Below are 7,619 nucleotides of genomic sequence, written 5' to 3'. Positions count from 1 at the left end.
ACTTTCAGGTATTCCAATAATTTTCAAATTATCTTTCCTAAGTCTGTTTTCCATATCAGTTGTTTTTTCAATGAGATATTTCACATTTTCTTCTAATTTTTCATTTTTTTGGTTTTGAAGTATTGATTCCTGATTTCTGGTAAATTCATCAATCTCCCTGAATTCTATTCTTTGTCTGAAGGATTTGTTCTCCTCAGAGAGTTTTCTTATCTCTTTTTCCATCTGGCCAATTTTGCTTTTTAAAGCATTCTTCTCCTCAATAACTTTTTGAACTGTTTTATCCATTTGACCTAAGCTGTTTTTTAGCATGCTGTTTTCTTCAGCATTTTGTTTTTTTTGGATTTCCTTGACTAAGCTGCTGACTTCATTTTCATGTTTTTCCTGCATCTCTCTCCTTTCTTTTCTCAGTTTTTCTTCCAACTCCCTCATTTGATTTTCAAAGTCTTTTTTGAGCTCTATCATAGCCTGAGACCAATTTCTGTTTTTCTTGGAGTCTTTAGATGCAGGAGCTTGTGCTTCCTCATCTTCAGACTGAGTATTTTGATCCTTCTTGGGCTCATTTGCAAAATATTTCTCAATGGTCTTCCTCTTGTTTCTTTGCTTGTTCATTTTCCCAGCCTAAGCCGGTTTTTTTGGGGTGCTTCCTGAGCTTTGGGGACACTCCCACAAAGGTTTCAGTGTGTGAAGTTCTGTCCTCCCTCCTGGTCTGTGAATGAACATAAGTGTCCCCCTCTGCCACGGGGCCGAGGTGGGGGGCCCTGTTGTTCTATGGGGGGGCCTAGACTGGGATCAGGATCTGAATGTGGTCAGAGCCCCAGAGTCCTGTTCCAGAGCTCTGCAGTCTCTCTCTCTTCATTCCCCTCCCTCAGCTCAATGGGCTCATGCCCTGGGGGCTCCTGCTTACTGGCTCCGCCTGCTTCTGTTTCCAGATCTAGGCTGCTGAAAGACCAAGCTGCTTGCTGTGTGCCCTGAGGGCTGGGCTCCACTTGCTGGCTCTGGCAGAGGTTCCCTGCTGTTCCCCCACTTTGTGCCGGGTGCTCCCCAGGGTGCAGCTCAGGAGACTCCCTCACTGCTGTGAGCTGTGACTCCCAGCGCCCTGGGGCTGCCTCCGGGAGGCTGAAGTTCTTTGGCTCTGGCGGGCCACCCCTCTGGCAGGCTGCCTCTCTGATCCCAGGGAGCAGAGCCTTTCTGCTCTTTTCCAGGTTACCTCGAGTAGGAGAACTGCCTCACTGGGTCCCTTTGTGGGTTCTGTCTCTCAAAAGTTTAGTTAGAGTCCTTAGCTTATGAGTTTTTATCAGAGAGCTCCTAAGAATCGATCTCTTCATGTCGCCATCTTGGCTCCGCCCCCCATGAAAAGTATTACTGCCAAGGTAAATGATTTTATCCATCATTGAGAATTTCTCAATTTGCTATAACCAATGATACAGTTTGACCTTTGGAATAAGAATGCCTGTGGAGTTTAATAAAGATTTGCAGTGAAAAGCTCTACTGTACTAGATATAAAACAATGAAAGAATTTTTACTTTTAAAAATTTGTTATTTCAAACATTATTTTAAATTAATTTTTGAGCTTCAGATTCTCTCCCTTCCTCAACTACTGAGAAGGTAAGCAATCTGATATAAACTATACATAAAAATGTGAAACATATTTACCATAATGTAGAAAGAAAAAAAATAAAATGAAAAAGGTATGCTTCAGTCTGGAAGAGGATAGCATTTTTTCATCATGACTCCTTTGGAATTGTCATGAATCATTGTATTGACCAGAATAACTAAATCTTTCACAATTGATCACCCTTACAATATTGTGGTTAATGTTTAACAGTGCTCTCCTGGTTCTGCTTACTTCACTTTGTATCAGTTCATAGATGTTTCCCACGTTTTTCTGAAACTGTCCCCCAGATACCATCTACTTGTTCAGCTTTTTCCCAATTGATGGGTATACGCTGATTTTCCAATTCTTTCCTCCTCCAAAAAAGAATAAGTATAAATATTTTTGGGTATAAAGGTCCATTCCCTTTTGAAGAAGGATCTTTTAATAAATTACTTCAGTACCTTTGCTCAATCATATTAAACTGAAACCTTAGCCAAATCTACAATCTGGGATAGTGAAGCCCTAAATGAATAGCTATCATAGTTTACCAGTTTTCCAATTATTTCTACAGTCATTTGGAAAAATTTCCTTTCTACTAATATTGAAGTGGCAAAACTTTATTCATTCAAAAATGTAAGAGAAAGGAGACTGTCAGATCCAAACAAGTGTTAGCTAGATAATGTTAATGACACTTTACCTCCACCATTCCCATAATGTCCTCCTACCACACCGTGGGTAAACAAGGATAACCCTATCTTGGAATATCTTTATTTTTCTCTTTTCTTTTAAACCAAGGGGCTTAACTGTGATCCCAAAAAAGATTCATTTCAAGAGGTCCTATGTTGAAAGAAAAAAATTATATTTTATTTTCACTAACCTCTAACTGAAATCTAGCATTTCTTTGTATAAACTGTAGTAGAATTAGCAGTACCTATGACTTTGTCACTAATAAAAACAGGTTTTATGCATGGTATTTCAAAAGATTGTTCACATTCAGATTTTTAAAATAGTTTCCTGTTTCAACATAATTTGTTCCTTTCATGATCCTCTATATTTTTACTTATTTATCATTTGTTTGTTTGTTTGTTTATGTTTGAGAAGGGATCCATGGTCTTTACCAGACTACCAAAGGGGAATTCATGACACAGGAAAAGTTAAGAATCCCTGCTTTAAATGGAATTGAAGAGAATTTATCATCAAGAAGAATTTTCCATGTAATAGCTAATATTTATGTAGTGCTTGCTACTTCTAGGCATTGTGCTAAGTACTTTATAAATATTATCTCATTTGATCCTCACAACAACCCTGGGAAGTAAGTGCTATTATTGTTTTCATTTTATAGAAGAGGAATCTAAAGCAAACAGAAATGAAATGACTTGCCCAAGATCACATTTTAGTAAGTATCTGTATTTGAAGTCAGATCTGATACTAACTCTAGGCTCAGAACTCTATATTTTGTGCTAACCAGAAGGCCTTAAACTGTTGTGAAAAGTAGGAGTATGGAGAATATCATATTTACTGTTAAGATGAAGTCTGCTCCTTTATTTGCAACTACTCAATTCACCAAGTTGTTCCCCACGGAGAAGAATTCCTGTGTCTAATGATCCATGAGCTAAAAAGAGAACCCAAGAAGTGTGTGTCAGAATCTTAAAGAGCTATCAGCAGTATAGTTAATTAATATATAATTAATATAGTTAATATAGTTAAATCCCTTCCTTTATCTGAGTGTATTTTTGAGAAACATTACTTATGGCCAAAAAGGACAAATAATTAGACTATTTGAGAAAGTGACAAAGGGAAAGTAGATTTTGTGGTGGAGTAAGAAAGAGCGTGAGAAGAAGGTGAGGAAAAAGCATCATTGTTATTTATCTGTATATTTCATATTTTCTTTCAATTTCTGACTTAGAGCTAAGGGAAGAAGCATGTGGCAGTTCCCTCTTCCATTCATTCCCAATGTCAGAGATGGATGAAAAGCTCAGATTCCCAGCAGAGTCACCACCAAACCTATTTTTGGTTGAAGCTGCTCATGGATTGTCACCACAGTCCACTACAAGTCAAATTTGACGTGAAACAAGCAAATAAAATAAATGAATTAAGACAGATAAGGAAGAATTGAAAAGTAAGGAGAAGGTGAGTGTTATTGTAATCTTTATTGTATAGATGAAAAAACTGAGGCTGACAGAAGTTAAGGGAGGACACTTGCAGCTGCAAAGATGAGGAAAGACTGCATATAAAAGGTAGTATTGATTTTAATAATGAGTGAAGTAAGTTAGTTTAAAAGACAAAGATGGATGATGGAATGACATATATGAAGAATAGAAATAAGGCCAATTTGAGTAAAGAAAAATGAGTTTTATATGAATATTTATATACATATATATATATATATATATATATATATATATAAAATATGATTGGAAAGAAAGGTTGGGATAAGTTCATGAAAGACTTTTTTCAGGAGCCAAATAAGAGCCCCCTAAACGGGATGCCATGACTTTAAGCTCTTTTACCAATCTGGTTGCCAGCCTCTCCATTTATCCCTAGTTTTGTACTTCTGACCTTTAGTCCAGCCAAAATTTAAAATGAGAATCTTGGCTGCTTTATCATACTGTTGACTCATACTGCGCTTATGGTCCATTAAGAACTCTAGATCTTTTTTTGTCTAGTATGTTACTGTCTGTCATGTCCTGTCTAGAATGCTACTATCTAGAAACATACCTACTCATCCTATTCTTATGAAGTAGAGGGTTTTAAATTATGAGGGAATACTTTACACTTATTCCTATTAAATTGTTTTTATGTTAAGAAACAGATCTTCTTATCTTTTTATGTTAGCCTTCATTTCCCTTAGACAATTCACCAACCCATCCCAGACAACCAATAAAGTCACTTACAACCAATCAAGATTTTATTAGTTCATTTGGTCTTCAGTACATAAACACTATGAATAAATTGTAAATTTTAAAAATGCTAGAAAAGTCAAAAAATTATGCAGTTGTAATCTTTTTCTAAACTGTTATTCCAGTAACTTTTCTTACTTTGTTTGGAGGCAATTCTCCCTAAAAAGAAGTTATCAAATACCAGTATCCTGAATATAGATAAGGTATTTGATCTTTTACAAAGCAAGGTTCCACTAATTCTATATTTAATAGAATTACACTCATTATGAACATTTTCCACTCCCTTACAACACATTAACAAAGTTAACAGAAAAAAAATTGTGCCACTATTACCAAAGATGACAATGTCACTGATAGCACACAATTTTGAAAGGGAGATCCAACACCAGGGAGCCTTTTTATGTAGGAAACAATTGTACTGAAAGACAAGATGGATATAGATTAATCAAGATAAGATCTTTAAAATTCATAGTCACAACTCCAAATTACTATCTCTGCTTCAGTTAATTTGATGTAAGAATTGCCTATGGAATGTTAAGTCTATGCACAAGACATGAAACACTTTCCTAAACAACAGACTATTAATTTCTGGTTGTATTAAAACAAACAAACAAAAAACCAAACTGACAATCAGCACATGATGTTGCCTTTTTAAATAGGACTCTAAATAAAGCCACTTTAGATTGGCTTCACTTATGTAAATGTTTTAAAAAATTAATGTGATGAGGTGGGACTGCCTCCTTCTTACAAATGTTTCTAGAGAGATACTAAAAAACTGACATTTACAAAATAGTTGATAAAACTATTCCTCTGAATTGTACAAGAAGGGAGGTTACAGGGAAAATTGTTAAGATTTTTATAAGATGTTATTCAGATTTGGTTTCTTTCTCTCCTGCTGAATCAGAGGCTGGAACCTCTTCATTTTTAGTTTCTCCATTTTCTGCAGGCAAATCATCTTTATCCTCTTCTTGGTTGGTAGCTTCTGCTTGTTTTCCTTTGGCTCCTTTTTCCCCTTTTGTGTGAACTTTTTTGTCCTCAGATTTAGCCTTCCCAGCTGTCTTTTTGGGCTTTAGTTCCACCTTTGCAAGGGCTGGTTTAGCTCACAATCTGGTTGACTTCCTCTTGGGCTCCTCCCTTACATCCCCTTCTGCGGAGTTGACCTTCCTCTTGGGCATTTTGGCTGCCCGTGTGGACCGGCTCCCTCTCCCCAGGGGAGGGCAATTATTTAAACTAATGTATATATATATATATATATATATATATATATATATATATATATATATGTATATGTGTGTGTGTGTGTGTGTATTCTGATTAAATTTTAACTTCCTTAGATTCAGTTATAGGCTACTAAGCTGTTTTTGGAGTTTAACTGTCATCTATTAATGCAATTTCCAAAGTGGGTGGCTATAGAATGACCTCATGGGGTCATTGAACCCAAGAGAAGTCTGAAGGAGCTTAATAAATGTTCTCCTTCCCCCAACCAATTGTGGGCTTGGCTGCAATACAATCATATCCTCCACTTCAATTCTTCTTACTCCTGCTGTTCCCATAGCTGCACAGATCCATCAGGAAGACTGTAAACTAATCATCCACAGCAGTTTCAGAGGAAAATTTCCACCTCTTCTACTATTAGTATCTCCATATCTTGATCTATCATCACAGCATCAGGAGGCTTACCTCAGCACTTAGGGCAGTGGCAGGGGAAAAGTCCCCTCGCACATTTTTCAATTTTTGGAAGCAAATAGTGAGTAGCATAAGATGAGTAGGCATGAATAGGTCTCAAAAAAGAGTTATTCATCAGGTCTTTAGGGAGAGTAGGAAAGCTAGGTCAATATATCAGAATAGAACACTCAGGCATAATTACCCCCAAATAGTTTTAACTAAATTAATTTCAGCTGAACCCTATAGCGATCACTAATCCAATCAGAAATTTCTCTTTAGCATTAAACAAGTTAATTAATACTATGTTGAAACTCAGTTATGAAAATATTTTTAAAAGACAAATTCCTGGACCCTAAGATTAAAGATAGAAAAGAAAGATAGGATGGAAAATAAAAGGATAGAGCCTTGTGCTGCATCAGTGGCTATGACACAGATGAAAATCCAGTAAAACCAACTGAGAAAGAGCAATCAAAGAAATCGAAGGAGTACCAATAGAGTAGTGTTTTGAAAACCCAAAGAAGAGATCTTCAAAAGGGAAGATGATCAACATGGTGAAATGCATCATAAGGTCAAGAGGAAGCACTCAGATTCTGTGGTTCTTTCCAGCTCTAAATCTATGATTCAATCAATCTTTTGCAGTTAGGCTAAATACAAGCCTTAAATTAAAATCTTTTGATTGATCTCCCAGTCTTTATGTGCCATGTTCTTCCTATCATTGGCTCATAAAGATTTCCACTGGGGAGGGGAAAATAACCAGTGGTATTACCCTGAAGTGTTAGCAGTTTTAGTACAAGCCACCAATAAAATTAACTCTCATCATAAAAATATTGGGGGATAACTTTAAAAATATAATCAGAATAATATAATAGGAAATAGCTTCAAATGAAGTCTTGTACAAACGATAACTGAAGTATTAATTTCCTCTACAACATGCCTAAAAACTGGTTGCCAAGAATTGCTAGAATACTTACAGTGTCCTGTAACTCTCTACTACTAAAGGCAGTTATTCAATGCTGGAAACAGCACTTATTCATAAGTTTTTCCTTTCTGCTATTCAGGCAAGAATTTACCTTCTGCAAATTTTACCAGTAGCTCTAGAAGAACCCTACAAAACCAAGGAGAATCAGCATAATCCCTAATAAGAAGACTAGATATTTCAAATCCTTGAACCAAGATATCTTGTACCCCCCCCAAGTCTTCTCTTTTTTAGACTGAATATTATTCAAATAATTTTTGAAGGGCTGATCTTCGATTGAATCACCATCATGACTTGAAATTGGATGAATGGTCAGAACCGAAAAGTGGTCATAATGGACCAATGTCATCTTGGAAGAAGATCTCTTGATGAATACATTGGGGCTTGATGGAATTGAATAGTTGTATCATGATAGGATAATTTCATAGACAATATCAGATGTATTTTTATATATGTAAGGGTAGTTAACACAGTAATCCAATTT

General features: G+C 36.1%; 1 pseudogene; it reads right to left on the bottom strand.

Annotated features, from left to right (window-relative positions):
- Nucleotides 1-5,342: 5,342 nt before the first annotated feature.
- LOC141494729 (non-histone chromosomal protein HMG-14 pseudogene) lies at nucleotides 5,343-5,669 on the bottom strand (annotated as a pseudogene).
- Nucleotides 5,670-7,619: the final 1,950 nt, after the last annotated feature.

Source organism: Macrotis lagotis, chromosome 8 (genome assembly GCF_037893015.1).
Source record: "Macrotis lagotis isolate mMagLag1 chromosome 8, bilby.v1.9.chrom.fasta, whole genome shotgun sequence".
NCBI lineage: Eukaryota > Metazoa > Chordata > Mammalia > Peramelemorphia > Peramelidae > Macrotis > Macrotis lagotis.
Note: the sequence above shows the minus strand (reverse complement) of the source record. Positions and strands in the feature narration are given on the sequence as shown.